Source organism: Dermacentor silvarum, chromosome 1, assembly GCF_013339745.2.
Source record: "Dermacentor silvarum isolate Dsil-2018 chromosome 1, BIME_Dsil_1.4, whole genome shotgun sequence".
Classification (NCBI taxonomy): Eukaryota; Metazoa; Arthropoda; class Arachnida; order Ixodida; family Ixodidae; genus Dermacentor; species Dermacentor silvarum.
The window spans coordinates 111,742,773-111,756,257 of record NC_051154.1 but is presented as its reverse complement, the minus strand read 5'-3'; the positions used below and the strand labels follow the sequence as shown (position 1 = coordinate 111,756,257).

Below are 13,485 nucleotides of genomic sequence, written 5' to 3'. Positions count from 1 at the left end.
TTCTCGGTTGTGTGAATGACTATATATACATAAAAAAGATGTCAATTGTGTTAAAAAATACACTTATATGTGTGAGGTATTCCCGTGTCGTGCAGGCAGTCGGATAAGGCTCTGCAATGTTTTACACGGCATAAAGGGACTGTTGATGCCGCGGGTATAGTGACGTTACATGTTAGTGCTCAAGTCCGCCATTTATTTATGCGTGTGTTAACCGAGCATTCCGCCGCAATACATGGTGATCGCGTAGAATCCATAATGTGCTACGCTGTTCGCATCGCGCATACAGCGTGATTACAGACAGGCATGCTTCACAAATACAAGCGCAAAAACGACAGTATGACAACAATATAATTCCGGTGAAAGCGCTCATCAGTAAAAAGTAAAATAATGCAGACATGTCAATACTTAAGCATATTGAGAAGCTGCTGCTGTATTGAGATCATTCATAATCCTATTCGTGGGTGTTCTCGTGAACCTCTCTTCCTCTTTCCGTATTGGCGTATCTTCATCATGAACTTGCTCTATAAGCCTAAGCATGAACTCTATGCGTACGTTCCCACGCAAGTACAATGAGTACAATCTAAATTTTTGGAGCGCAGGATAGCAACATATAGCTGGCCGTCCACTAAAGCCGTTCACTGGCATAAATAAAAGGAAATACCAGAATCAGGGAAACAGAAGAAATAAAATGGCATGTTCCTACCACCAGGCGTATTAGAGCAAGAAATGCTTGACTTGCACAGTGCCCTCTTGCTTAATGTACTCGACAAAGATGACTTTGATCCCTTATGTAGCCTGAACGCTGCAATTAAAATGATCCGCCGGAATATCAGGGGAGGTATTAGAATCTACCTAGTGCACATGTCCATTTCGTCCGCTGTTGAAGTTCTGATGGCTGGGATGGGGTACGCGTCAGAAGGAGACAGGCACTCCAGCCAATCAGCACTTCAGCCGCAGACGTAATCGACATGTCCACTAGGTGAACTCTTACAGAATACTCCCCAGTACACCCGAATCAAAGTGCATGCGTTATTTGTACAACAATGTGTGTCTAATATGCTAACCTAATGTATATGCCACCTATTGGTCACACTTGTTAGTATTTCTATTTTTTTTCAGTGTTTTATTTATTGTTCGAATAACCTGGGGTCACTATTCATATGTGTATTTGTAAATTTATTCTTTGATTTATGCTATGGCAAGTATGCTGTTGATATTGTCTTGTGTCTTTTTGTGATTTTTCTTAGCTGTTAATATTTTTCGAATGTCTTTTAGGGTGTTTTAGGAAAGATGCTGTTTGCTGCAGAAGCTGTTGACTCTAAAAGGGGCAGGACCCCTTGCCATCCTCAGAATTGGTTCCAAGTCGATATGCCTTGCGAAATCATTATCTACAATTCGTAGAATGAAATATGTGCCGTAAAGTAATTATTTAAGAAAGTTAGCGTAATTGTGTTCATTACTCAAATGCGCCTTTTGATTTCTTATAGAAGTAATGGTCGCCTCACCGAGTAATTTAGATAAAGGGTTAGAATTTTGCTATTTGCCACAGGCATGTTTTTAAACTTGGTTCAGCTAAAAAAACACCTTGTATACTTTATTTGCAATACCTCAAATGTGCCAGTGAAGGGGTTTTTAATTGAATTAACTCAATATAAATAAGTGCAATGAAAGTGCATGAAAAAACAACTGGCCACAGGTGGAATGCGAACGTATGGTGATCTTCGCATTACGCATGCGGTGCTCTTACCAATTGAGCTACCGCGGCACCGATTTCCCATTCACTTTCTAGAGTATTTATGTAGGTCTACTAGAACTGGCAACTACTAGAACCCTGGGAGTGTTAGCCAGCGCCACCACTCACCGCCATATATATATATATATATATATATATATATATATATATATATATATATATATATAATCACAATTATGCGCGTGCTCTGTAAACCTGTAATTGTGCTATAACGCGCACTCCTAAGAAAGCCGTAATCAGGGCTAAGCAAACAGGGTGGCACAGAATTAGTAAGAGAAATTGTTTGCCCCCCGAAAGGCCTCGTAGCATCGGGACAGCTCATTTGAGGGCGACCGCAAGCGGGTGAGGACAACCTATGCCGAACGAATAGAGTGCGCATTTGTTTCGAGAAAAGAAAATAATAAAAGTGAGGGGTGGAAGTGGGAGAAGGGATTGGGATTGAGTGCGTGGAGAGGATTGGACAAAAGATAAGGTGCAATAGAGAGGAAGCTGCGTTGGCAGTACTTGGAATGCTCTACGATCCATCATCATTTCGCTGGATAAGAATATCTCCTACGAAGAAAAGTTTATACATACGCAAAAAGCGGATAAACTGTCACGAAGATGTATGAAGAGGCGCCCCGATCGTGCATATACTTTTTGCTCGGTTCTTGGTGACAGGCTAATATTGGCCCGATATTTTGTCTCTATTACTAACTTTCAGCCAGTGTCCTCCAAAGGCGAACTAAACGCAGCGAAGAGAAGAGGGTTGCTTAGACCCGTGCGGCGGTATATTATTCCTGCCATGGTCGCCGGACTGAGTATTTAAGTACTTTGTATGGAGCATATTTGAGTGTCATTTAGGTATTGCTCTGTCATATATAGCAAAGCTTGCGCATATAAAAACATAAAATTGATAACCTTAACCTTCAATAAACACGATTAAGCATTTACTAGTTGAATATGTTATGCACAAAACGCGCATGTAGTGGTTACGTTTACCCGACCACGATGGTCTGTGTCCATAGATTTCAGTTTATATTTGGCCAGCGCCGTGAATCCAAGCTGTCTTTTTTTTTTGCACTTATATTCCTTTTTAATATTCTCCCCTATGCTTTATCAGGCTTCACTGTCGATTGGCTTCATATACCGTGCTCTTTTTTTTTCTTTAATTCAAATAACTGTTTTAAAAATCGCGTGGAGCATAGGGAAATTCCGCCATTTCAGGTAGATTAACTGAATATGCGGACGTTTCTCGCGTACTTAATTATAATGTCCAGGTGGCTAATTAAAATATTTTTAAATTAAATTTTAATTATTCACTTTAGGGCACATGTTTCAATTGCGAAATTGAAGCCGATCAACAGGGAAGTGATGTCTTCTTAGTAGAAATTCTAAGATTTTAGCGGTCGCTTTTGAGAAACCGAACAGCTCCACCGTGGCAGTTGTGATACCAACGAAGGTCGCAACTATTAAATTCAAGACGTCTCACGTCACAACATTGACGGCAGCAGAGCTCGCAGCGCTTTGTACCGCGGCCCATTTTATTATTGATCAAGTGACACACAAATGGACAATTTTCTGCGACTCAAAGGCGGCTCTGCAGTCTCTGTTGTCGCCTTTACGCCACGGACCGTACTAGCAGCTGGTCTTTGAGATTGTCGAGGCAATAGACAATCTAACTGAGATAGTGCATGGAATAACTTTTCAGTGGCTTCCAATCCACTGCGTAATTATCGGCAATGAACGAGCCGATCAAGCTGCCCGCACAGCTCATAAAGAAGATCACCAACGACCCATACCACTTTCTAGGACTGACGCTGCACGGAAGCTCCGCGTGTTTGCTCGCCAACGCACACGGTCACAATGGAATGAGTCGCACTTCAGGCATGCTCGCTTATACTCTCTGGGCCCAACCCTAAGCCTTCGAGTGCCATCAAATCTTCGCCGAGGAGACGCAACTCTTTTGTGCCGATTATGGTTGGGCGTTGCGTTTACCACCGCCTATGCGTTCGGCATAGGAAAGTTCGACAGCGCAGCCTGCTGTAACGAAGAATCGATTCAACATATTTTGTGCGACTGCCCGCAGTAGAGTGCGCAGAGAAAATCTCTTAAGAACGAAATAAAGTTGTTTCTCTCTCTCTCTTAACGACGCGTTCAACCAATTGGACGACCGGCCTCTGTCAGAAGAAAGAATTCTCCACCACAGATTGGACTTAACGTCAAAGAAGAAGGCCGTGCAGGCGCTTCTGCGCTTCTTGCGGGCCACCGGCCTATCTGAACGACTCTGATTAGAACGCTCTTCCGGCGTGTGCGTGTCATTTTTTTTTTTTGCTTTCTTTTCTCTCTCACTCTCTCTCTCTCTCTCTGTCCTTTTTCTAACCCCTATTTTCCTACCCCACAGGTAGCAAACCGGATTCTAACATCTGGTTAACCTCCCTGCCTTCCTCACCATCTCTCTCTCATCCCCATGAACTGCTGGAAATGCATTGTCGTTACAGTTAAAAACTGCCCGAACTGCTTGGCGCGCGCTTTTGGGAAACTTGACTGTTCGAAGGCACATGTATTTTGTACTAGATGGCAAGGCCGGATATTTCGGAAGGGGAGCTATACTTACAATTTCTGCTATGCAAACATGACTTCACTACTGGCCGGCTTCACTTTCCGAAATGCAATATTTACCCTGAAAGTTAATTAGCGAATTTTCTATCGATTCCTGTGCATTCCGATTAGTCGCGCAAGTAATGTCCGCCTTTTGGATTGATGTGCCTCAAAAGAAACGACGCTATCTGTCACAGGCGATTTTTGACAAAGCTATATAAGAATAGTAAAATAATGGTGATATATTGTCTGTAAAGAGGCGTTCGATGTCTGAACTCGTTTATATATATTTGGGACTAAGAACATCGCACTACACACATTGTGGCGTGTCTTCAGCCAAGGCTTGCATCGGCCCATCGCCGTTGGTCGTCTTCAATCTGTCTATGCGTCCCTCTTGATTATAAGCTTGTTTGACGCGGCCCATGCATGTGCCGTTACTCCCCTCGTACCAACAGGAGTAACCAAAGGTGAGGCGAAGTGTTGCCGATGTGTGTGATGAAGACGTGCTTAAATGTATTGGGGTTGGAAAATTCACGAGCTAACTTCTCTACCATGCTGTCTTACCACATGGTGTACAGTGTCTAAAGCGTAGTCCGAACAGCCTTCAGTACACTAATGTCCTCTGAGATATTGCTACACGCGTGTGGTATTTGGTTGTTTGAACGAGGCGCGCGGGCGCCTAGACGAAGAAGACGAACTGCTCTGGGCTCTCGAGCTATCGGCTGATCTGGCCAGCGCTGCAGCTATAATTTGTAAATATACTTGTAAATAGTCTCCTGTACTTAATCCTTCGTTCGCGTAACATTTTGGTGGAGCGTGCCGTTCCCCGTCCTCGCCACGGAGCTCCACAGCGGCCGCACCGTCCAGCTTTCCGCCATGGCTCCCGGTGACACCTCGTCTGCTGCTGCTACTGCAACTCCAACTACAACGTACGTCACGGTAGCCACTCCCCGCGATCCTGGCATATTCTCCGGCCAAGATAATGTCGACGTTGATGACTGGCTACGCATGTATGAGCTTGTTAGCCGCAACAACCACTGGGACCCTACCATAATGCTAGCTAATGTCCTCTTCTACTTGGGCGGAACGCCTCGTGTCTGGTTCCGGACACACGAGGAGAAGATCTCTAGCTGGGACGCTTTCAAGGAGAAGCTCCGCGACCTCTTTGGAAATCCGACCGGTCGGCAGCAGGCTGCAAGGAAAGAGCTTGCTACTCGAGTGCAGTCTTCCACTGAATCGTATGTCTCGTACATACAAGACGTCCTAGCTCTTTGCCGGAAAGTCGACGAGAACATGGTCGAAGTTGACAAGGTTGGCCACGTTCTCAAGGGGATCGCGGACGATGCGTTCAACTTGTTGATCTTTAACAATGTGTCTACCATCGACGTCATTGTCAAGGAATGCCGCCGCTTTGAGCTCGCCAAAAGCCGCCGCGTCATTCCACAATTCTCCCGGCTCCCTAACACAGCTGCGACGTCGTCCTGCGTCGCCCTTACCGCTTCGCCCCCCTCCAATGAGACCGTCACGCGTATTGTTCGCCGTGAGATCGCGGCTGCCAGTCCTGCCACGTTTCATCCGCGCCCACTTGACCCCATCATTGACCAACCAGCCCCAGCGATCTCCCTCATTCAGGAGGTTGTGCGGCAAGAGTTTGCCAACCTCGGTTTTCCTGCTGCCTGCTCCATCTCCCGACCTGACGCCCGACTGGTGCCGACAGCTGCGCCTCGCAGCGATCTGTATTCCGGATACCGCAACCCTACTGAATGGAGAACTCCGGACGACAAGCCCATTTGCTTTCGTTGCCGCCGCATTGGCCACGTCGCTCGCCACTGCCGCACCTCCTGGTCATCGCCATATTCGAGCTACTTTTCGCCGTCTCCTCGCCCATATGCCGACCCTCGCCGCTACTCGCCTCGCCGTATGCCTTCGAGCTCTCACGTATCCGTCGATGACAGTCGTCCCACTCGCTCGCCGTCACCTCAGCGCCGTCGGTCCCCGTCGCCCCAGCCACGCCGCTATTCGTCGCCGACCCATTATGGACCCTCCCGGACGGAAAACTAGGCCATGCAGCTCTTGGAGGTAGTGCTGCATCACGTTCGTCCTGTCCAAATCCTCCGTTGACGCTCCTCACGAACACGAACCTAATTGAAGTAGATGTAGATGGTGTCGCGTTGACGGCATTGATTGATACTGGAGCCCAAGTGTCTATAATGAGCGCTAACCTATGTCGTCGCCTCAAAAAAGTTCTTACGCCTGCCGTCACTCGAGCCGTACGCGTCGCCAATGGCGCCACTGTTGCCGTCTGTGGTATGTGCACTGCTCGCGTAGGAATTGCTGGCCGCCAAGTTCCCGTCCTGTTCTCCGTGCTGACCAGTTGCCCTCATGACCTAATCTTCGGGCTCGACTTTCTGACGACGCATTCTGCCCTCATCGACTGTTCCACCGGTACGCTGTGCCTCGAGCTTCCTCTTGTTTCCGACGTTCGCCCCGAACAACCGCACACCCTATGCACTACAGCGTTTGTTCGGTTACCCCCAAAAGCCCTAACCTTCGTCGAATTGGCCTCGACGGCAACCGTGCCTGATGGCGACTATGTCGTCGCCCCTATTCGTGATGTCCTTCTGGCGCGCGACATCTCTGTGCCACACTCCGTCGTTACCCTTGCCGCTAATCGGATGTGTCTCCCCGTTGTCAATTTTGGCTTGACGAAGCAAGTGTTACCTGAAGGCATAGCGGTGGCCACGCTCCGGTCAGTGACAGACGACCACGTCATTGCTTTTGCAGCCGACGCGTCTCCGGATCCTCCTGATTACCCGCCGGATGCCTTGAACCTCGACGGCCCATTACGTCCCATGGTCGCTCCGGACCTCGCCCCTGACCAAGCAGCCGCCCTGTATCGCCTTTTGCTCTCCTATCGCGACATATTTGACACTGACAATCGCCCACTTGGTCAGACGTCCCTTGTTAAGCATCGGATAAACACTGGTGATGCTGTTCCCATTCATCGCCGACCGTATCGCGTGTCCAAGGCAGAGCGGCAAGTTATTCAGCAGGAAGTCAACAAGATGCTCGCCAAAGGCATTGTTGAGCCCTCGTCGAGCACTTGGGCGTCGCCGGTGGTGCTCGTCAAAAAGAAAGATGGCACGTGGCGTTTCTGTGTTGATTACCGCCACCTAAACCGAATCACTAAAAAGGACGTTTACCCGTTACCACGAATTGACGACGCTCTTGATTGTCTTCACGGTGCCAAATACTTTTCGTCCATTGACCTTCGATCTGGTTATTGGCAGATTTCCGTCGATGAGCAAGACCAAGAAAAGACCGCTTTCGTCACTCCAGATGGCCTCTACCAATTTAAGGTTATGCCGTTTGGTTTATGCAATGCCCCCGCCACGTTCGAACGGATGATGGACTCTCTGCTTCAAGGTTTCAAATGGTCAACTTGCCTTTGTTACCTCGACGACGTCCTTGTGTTTTCTCCTACGTTTGAGACGCACCTTGAGCGCGTCGCAGCTATACTTGACGTCTTCCGCAAGGCTGGGCTCCAATTAAACTCATCGAAGTGCCACTTCGGGCGCCGACAGATTACAGTGCTCGGCCATCTCGTCGATGCTTCCGGAGTACAACCCGACCCGGAGAAGGTTCGAGCAGTAACAGCTTTTCCTGTACCTCAGTCTGTCAAAGACGTCCGGAGTTTTGTGGGGCTCTGCTCTTATTTCAGACGGTTTGTGAAAGATTTCGCAGCAATCGCTCGACCACTCACTGAACTTCTGAAGAAAGACGTGCCTTTTACGTGGGGTTCCCCTCAGGCTGCCGCATTTTCACGCCTTATCACGATTCTGACCAATCCACCGATCTTGGCCCACTTTGACCCGTCCGCACCTACAGAGGTCCGAACCGATGCCAGTGGTTATGGGATCGGCGCAGTCTTAGCGCAACGACAACACGGACACGACCACGTTATCGCCTACGCTAGCCGGCTCCTGACAACTGCAGAGCGCAACTATTCGATCACCGAGCGCGAATGTCTTGCTCTCGTCTGGGCTGTTTCAAAGTTCCGCCCATATTTATATGGCAAGCCCTTCTCAGTCATCACAGACCATCATGCGCTGTGTTGGCTTTCGTCGCTCAAGGATCCTACTGGCCGGCTCGGTCGTTGGGCTCTCCGACTACAAGAATATCCCTACACAGTGACGTACAAGTCGGGACGCCAACACCAGGACGCAGATTGCCTCTCTCGCTACCCAGTCCAAGACCCGACCTCTATGTCTGATACTGACACCGACGCCTGCGTTCTCTCTGTTTTTCCACTGGTCCATGTCGCCGACGAGCAGCGCCGTGAACCGTCCTTGCGTGTCATCATTGACCGCCTGGAATCGTCACTTGCCGACAGCTCCCTTCGCTTATTCACACTTCAAGATGGCGTACTCTACCGCCACAACGTTCACCCCGAAGGCCCAGCATTACTCCTTGTGATCCCTAAACACCTTCGCTCGGCTGTTCTCCACGAGCTTCACGACCTCCCCACTGCCGGTCACCTCGGTGTGTCACGTACCTACGACCGGATTCGCCGACGCTTCTTTTGGCCAGGGCTTGCTCGCTCCGTTCGAAGATACGTAGCTGCGTGTGAGAAATGCCAGCGACGCAAGACACCGTCGACGCTCCCTGCTGGGTACCTTCAACCAATTGACATTCCCGCGGAACCATTCTTTCGGGTTGGTTTGGATTTACTTGGTCCTTTTCCTCTTTCTACCTCTGGGAACAGGTGGATCGCTGTGGCCACAGATTACGCCACGCGCTACGCCATCACCCGAGCGCTCCCTACAAGCTGCGCCACAGATGTGGCCGATTTTCTTCTACGCGACGTGATTTTATTACATGGCGCTCCGCGACAACTTCTCACAGACCGTGGCCGGACATTCCTGTCGAAAGTTATCGCGGACATCCTGCAGTCCTGTGCCACGAGGCACAAGCTATCTACGTCATACCATCCGCAAACGAATGGCCTCACGGAGCGTCTTAATCGCACTCTCACAGACATGCTCGCGAAGTATGTGTCTTCCGACCACACTGACTGGGACCTCGCTCTACCGTTTGTCACCTTTGCGTATAATTCCTCGCGCCACGACACAGCCGGTTATTCGCCATTTTTCCTTCTGTTCGGCCGAGAACCAGCACTGCCCCTCGACACAAGCCTCCCTGTTCACGCAGCACCCACCAGTGAATATGCACTTGACGCCGTCGCCCGCGCTGCCCACGCAAGGGAAATTGCCCGTGGCCGCCTTCTGCACTCCCAAGAGAGTCAACGGCGTTTGTACGACCAGCGACACCGCGACCTGCACTTCCCACCTGGTTCTTTGGCGCTCCTATGGTCTCCGTCGCGTCAGGTCGGCCTGTCAGAAAAACTGCTGTCTCGTTACACAGGCCCCTACCGAGTGATTCGTGCCGTGACTCCCGTCACCTACGAGATCGCCCCTGACGCCCCATCTGCTTCCCAGTCCAGTGATATCGTGCACGTTACACGACTGAAGCAGTATCACCCTCCAAGTGATGACCTTTAGACGCTCCGGGACGTCGCTTCTGCCGCCGGGGGATTATGCTACACGCGTGTGTTATTTGGTTGTTTGAACGAGGCGCGCGGGCGCCTAGATGAAGAAGACGAACTGCTCTGGGCTCTCGAGCTATCGGCTGATCTGGCCAGCGCTGCAGCTATCATTCGTAAATATACTTGTAAATAGTCTCCTGTACTTAATCCTTCGTTCGCGTAACAATATTCTTTCAAGGAATCCGCTGTGATCGCTGCCAGGAAATCTGAATGTGACTTTGCGACGTCTCACGAGGCTGGTCCAACTGCCCCTTTCTATAAAAGTCCTGTGCCTTCCTGGCAGTGAATGTAAAGCTTGATAAGCTTGATGCCTGAAAGACAAAGTTATCATACACCCGAGTGTAGTACGAAGCTACACAAAGGGAACCCATATCAGTTTTTCATAAAGAAAACTTGGAAGTTGAAGAAAAAAACTCAGGGCCATTCCACTCTGTGAAGGTGGATGACTAGCGGAACTGTATATATATGGTGATAAACTATATTGATTTAAATAAATGCACATACCACATGAATTGTCATTTTCTACCATCTTTATTATTTTGTTACTAAGGAGACCATAGCTTTGTAGTCGCTATGGTAGACGGCCATGGGCTCTGTAACCATGCTTGAGCGGGAATGGGCGCGAAGGCGTTTGCAGCCTCCCGCCGCCTTCGCGACTTCTGCTCACGCCGTCGTTGTTCGTACGTATGCTGTTCTTCCTCGGTCTGCACAATACGCAGCCTACCCATTACACGGCCGATACGCAACTGGGGTACGCGCCCATTGGCTATTAAACGCAGCTGGGACACACGGGCGATACGCTTTTGCTTTGTATCGAGGCCACAGCGCTTTTGGTCTACGCGCTCGGTCTACGCACGCAGCGATCCGCTGGAAACTAGCGTAGAACAGCTCCGCTGTAAAATTAGTCGGAACCAACCAATGAACCCGGAACCAACGCCTTTCCCGGTTGAAAATTTAGCGCTAGAAAAGACGAGGAAAAAAGAAAGAACCCACCACGAGCACTTACTGACAACTGAAGGTTTATTTCAGAAAAAAAATAGTTATATAGTAAGACTTGCGCGTGCATGCAGAGAAAAAATACAGCGATAATACTACCAGAGGAAGCAGAAGCGCGTCAGAACAGGGCTCTATCACACAAAGAACCAAGATACGAAAACGTGGTGGTCATCCCGCTCCAAATCTAAGAAAGACAGCTATTTCTCGTGTAGCGCTATAGAGTGTTGGCTGATACATATATTCCATTTTCTTTATATTAAATTAAGTTATTAAATGTTAATATATGTGTCAGCCAATCCTCCATAGCGCTACATGAGAAAAAGCTATCTTTCTTAGATTTTGGAGCGGGATTGCCACCACATTTTCGTATCTTGGTTCTGTGTGTGATAGAGCCCTGTTTTGACACTCATGCTTCTTCTGGTTGTGTTATCGCTGTAATATATATATATATATATATATATATATATATATATATATATATATATATATATATTTCACCACACGCATCTATATATTTGTATTTTTTTAAGTATACCCTTCAGTTGTCGGTAAGCGCTCGTGGTGGTTTCTTCCTTTGTCCTCGACTTTTCTAGCGGTACATTTTCAACATGAATCAATACCAACTTGCTCAGTTCACTCTCCTTATTAGCATTCCCGGGGCAGTCGCTCTATACATTCCCGCTCGGTTGCCCTCACCTCTCCAAGTTCTCCGCCGAAGGCCGTTATGGTCTGCATAATGCTATCGGATTAAAGCCATTGCGCCGATACACATTGTAGACAGGTATTAGGATCAACCGGCCCGGGTCTTAAGACTGCCCCGAGTTATATGTCCGTCTCGTAATGCGTAGACGCCATGTATTTTGGAGCGTTCGAGTGATAAGCATTAAAACGAGGAAGGCTCCCCCTTGCAACCAACGCTGTCAATAACTAAGAAAATAAATTATATTATTTGGCTATATCAGAAATACACAGTCTTTCTGAGACCGTCCTTCATTCATGCACTAAAGAAGCATATATAACAGCTGGTAGTGGCAATCGCGAGTCTGCACAGCATCAGAGAAGGAATATATAGAAGCTACGATTGGCACACTCGAAGTAGGCGTCCAGAACTACGCCTATATAAGGTAATTATTGTTTGTGACAATTGTCGCAAAAATCATAGTGCCTTTATTTCTCTGAAGACCTGGTCTTCCCGTCACTCTGTAGATCACGCTTTGAATGTTTCTTTAGAAACTTATGCATTCGCACCAAACGCTCTGTTGCTTTCTGGACACTATGAAGATCGACCGGCATGCTGATCGCCCGTATATTGTCACATGTGACAGCACAACAGTAAGATGGCAAACAATACAGGTGCCACGTCGTTGGCCTTCTTTTTGATCTCCTATTCTCCGCGCTATCTTTAGACTGTCGTCTACGAACCAACTAGTCCAACTTTGCACATGTCCAAATGCCGCTACAAGAAAAAAAATAATATATTGGGCCACAACGATATGAAGGAACTATATCGTATACATTTTACTTATCTTGCTTCTGTCGCATGATATGTTACTTTCGAGCAAAAGCCCCTGCGAACTACTTGTCGCATCCATCGTTATCTTTTTTTATTATTTATCTCTCTCCATCTTTCGTCGATAACACGCCCTTTTCAGACGTCGTCAAGTCCCGCTTCTGCCTGTCGCTATCTTACTTATCGATTCCCTTTACGGCCAACCTCAACATAATAACGCTGCTGCTTATTATTGCGATAGCAATTATATGGAGACTTCAACCGGATTTCTGCCGTCGGTGTCGCCGTCGCCGTCGCCGTGAGGTTCCCTATAGATAAAATCTTCGCCGCGCGCCGAATGCCCGAGCGGAAGCGTGCGGGGACGCGCGCTATCACGGAGAGCGAACGCAGCTCCATCTCCCACGCGCAAGCAAGGAAGCGGGAAGCCAGCGCCGGAGGGAGCGGGGGGGGGGGGGCACTTCTACTCTGCCAACCACCGCGCTCGTCGCTCGCTCGCACCGTCGCTTATCTCCACACGGCTCTGACCTTTATGCGCCGTGCATTCGCCGCTTCAGTTTCCGTTGAAGCGATAGACCGCACGTACCTTCGCCCGCTGCTGCGGCGTATGCGCTTGCTGCCAGCGTTTTGACAGTCGTTGTCTGCAGTCATTCAGTGTGATCTATTCATGTTTGTTTGTGCGCGCTCACACCACAGCTTGTTCATCAGTTAGTAATAGTCGGGCCACGTTTTCCAACGCACGCTACACATGCAATGCTGCCAGGATCGGCAGTGCAGCAGCTACAGGTGGGTCCCTTCGCACGCGCTGCCCACGGGAAGCGCTTCTCATCAAGACCACCGTTTCACACGCGCCTTCTCGTGGTCATCGAGTCTCTCTTCATGTCGGTCTACTTACGCCGCAGCACACCTGCTTACTTAATCAGCTCATGTTTACTACAATTCATATTGCTACCAAAGCCGCTCACCTTACTTCGTATGACATTGCTGTGTTGCTATCGCATTCATTGCTTCGCCCTTAGGGCGAAACTGTGACATTTTTTTATG

General features: G+C 48.7%; 1 protein-coding gene across 2 annotated transcripts in view; it reads left to right on the top strand.

Moving 5' to 3' along the window:
- Window positions 1-13,485, top strand: part of LOC119435106 (synaptotagmin-15) — a 402,319-nt gene that overhangs the window by 281,023 nt on the left and 107,811 nt on the right. The gene's annotated exons all lie outside the window — the stretch shown is intronic.